Here is a 3,272-nt window from a genome sequence, read left to right on the forward strand (position 1 = left end):
TGTTTTTTTTTTAAAAAACACTAAATACAAAAATTTATTGTTAAATTCAAAATTTACAATTACAACTCACAATCTGAAAAATTTACTACTACTTGAAAACAACACAAAAATTTAATTGATTCTTGAGTTAAATTATTAAACAAAACTAAATTACAAAACTTTAATTTATCAAGAAATTAAGTTAAGCAAAATTTAAACTATAAAAAATTACTCAAGATTTGAAAAGAAAATCTTAATAAATGAAAATTAAACCAAGTATGCAATGTTAAATTATCAAGAAATACTTAAAGTGCTAGGTAAATAAATGTTAAACCACCAATATATAAAATGTGAAAAATCAAGAGATTGTAACCACAAGAACACACAAGATTTATCAATAATAATTTCACTTAGGCAAAAATTCCTCTTAATATACCTTATTATACAATGGTAATAATAAGTAAAATTAACTTTACCTTACACAAACTTGTGAAAACCTTTGTAAAATCACAGGACATGCAGCTGCTTTCGATTCACAAAACACACTTTTTTGTCAGGTGCCATTACCAAATGTATATACTTTTCCTATACTCAGATCTCAAAAGCTAAGATTAATACTAGTGACCATACTAACACTTTACGTTAATAATTACTCTCTTTTGAAGAGGGGGGGGGAGAACCAATTCTAACGGTCTCTCAAATCAGAATGAACAAATTTTGGGGGATTCCAGTAGCACATGAAACACTCAAGTGACATCATTAAGGCATTTTGGGAATGAGATACAAGAGAAAGTTCTAGAAGAAGGAAGCAAAATGTTTTGAACTGCAATCTTACAAAATGTGACGTAATCGATCAAGACATGTGCTCTTACTCTAAAAAGGGCATATGTGATTCGAAGAAAAAAATCATATGGGACGTGATCAGAATAATACGTGATCAGAGCAATGTATGTAACATTTCGAAATCATTCGTCTTCATCTCATATGAAACAAAGCTTTTACAGAAATCTTTACATGATCAAACAGACTGCAACTGGCTAATTATGACTGGCATGTTTTAAAAACAAAACGAAAAACCCGAGATCGTTTCCAGAATGGATTAGCAATTGTTATTCCTGACCTGTCATCGCGTAACCCAAAACAAAGCACTCTCCTATCTTAACTGGTGACAGATGGCACATCTGGTCTAAAACTAGAATCTCTCTTTCCCGCTACTACGATATTATCAGGAAAGATGTTAATTCTAAAATACATTGTTAAGTTATCTAAATCACTAACTCTTTTGAGATCTGACATTACACTACATATGATATTTCAACAATCATTATTATTACACATAACACATGATAAATAGAAAAGTAAATATATCAAAACTATAGGATGATATACATATTACAAGACAACATCATGAAAATATATACTGGATATATATGCACAAAGGGACTACCAACAAGTCTAGGTTATAAAATACTCAGCTGATATCAGCTGAGCCACTGCTATGTTGGGATTTCACTAAAAACATCTATTACGCGAAGGCATGCAGCCTGCAAGGTAAATCCCTAGATACTATCAGGTACTTGGATCCCACCTTCATTTGTGACTTGTGAGAATCATTTTATAGCGCCTTTCCCTTTCGAGTTATGTGTTTGGTCCTGATGCGAGGGAATATTAATTTTTAAAGGTTGAGGCTGGTTTATATATATATATATATATATATATATATATATATATATATATATATATATATATATATATATATATATATATATATATATATATATATATATATATATATATATATATATATATATATATATATATATATATATATATATATATATATATATATATATATATATATATATATATATATATAAAACTACTACAGTAGTTGGCGATTATAAAGCCCAGTCACCCAAAGTACACAAAAACCCCGACTTTGGCCCTTTATAACTCTGGAAATATTCAGCTGACTGGAATGGAACTTTGGCATTAGAGGTGTCCTACTAAACTAAGGTCGCTGTTGTCATCATTTTGACATCCAATTGGATACGTAATTCTGTTTTTATATAGCTGTGCATTATTGAAAGGTAACCTACCATCGAAATCTGTTCAGCCGTTCTGGAGATCCAGATATCGAATTTTGGCGTTCAGGGGATGTGGTAGGGGGTGGGGGGGGACCCTAACATATCTGTGGAGCAATAACGGTAACAGAGACAGCCATGATACCTAGTTTTTCTGAAAGCTTATATTCTGGAAGGGTGCCTTTCGGGGATTATTTTTTGAAATAATGAAATTTTAAAGTTACAGTATGCCATTCAAATTAGCCCCCAAAATTCAAATTTCCTGATGCTCAGGTAAGGAATGCTCATAACATTAGAAGAGACGCCGTATTCTTAATGCACGTGAATAGCAAGTGGTGTTAGGAGAAGCTGGCTGACTTACTCTCAATTATCTTAATTAAAAATGATCACACACATTGAATCAACCTACGTGGCTTTGGATTTCGCGATCGTTGACCTACCCTAAACAAAGAGCCTCAATAGTTAGAATGTTTTCACACACACATATACACACATACATACATACATACATACATACATATATATACATATATATGTGTATATATATGTGTATATATATATGTATATATATACATATATATATATATATATATATATATATATATATATATATATATATATATATATATATATATATATATATATATATATATATATATATATATATATATATTGTAATTATGCAGCAAATGAGCTGAGATGACCATAATCACGGAGAAGCCACTTAGGTCTAGGAAAACTGTTTGGCGAATTATAACCCCCATTCCTTTGTTACCAATTTTTTCTCGATCAAGGGCATTGGCAGTGCAAAATAGGAATAAAATCACGGGCAAAAATATGGTGAAATCACAAAAGGGGTAGTAAAACCCAGCCACAAGAGACAGATATGGAGATCAGAGGATACAAAGGAAGGTTGGGCTTAGAGCTTTACTCCGCAACCTGATCAATTATGATGATAGCGAAAAGTAGAAGTAAGAGTCTTTTCTCGATCAGTATAGAAAGTGAGTGCCATTAGAATATGCATATTGAATAGGCTTCGGTTTGGATGAACCGCCGATGATGATGTGAAAATTAGGCAAGAGTGCCTGATTCCAGTACCACCCAATACTTTCACTTTGTTCACTTTGTTTGGTTTTATGTACAGCCCTCCACAGGGACAATCCCTCTCTTGTACGTTTTCAAAATAAGGTGCTTCTTATATTTTATAAA

Source organism: Macrobrachium rosenbergii, chromosome 2 (genome assembly GCF_040412425.1).
Source record: "Macrobrachium rosenbergii isolate ZJJX-2024 chromosome 2, ASM4041242v1, whole genome shotgun sequence".
NCBI lineage: Eukaryota > Metazoa > Arthropoda > Malacostraca > Decapoda > Palaemonidae > Macrobrachium > Macrobrachium rosenbergii.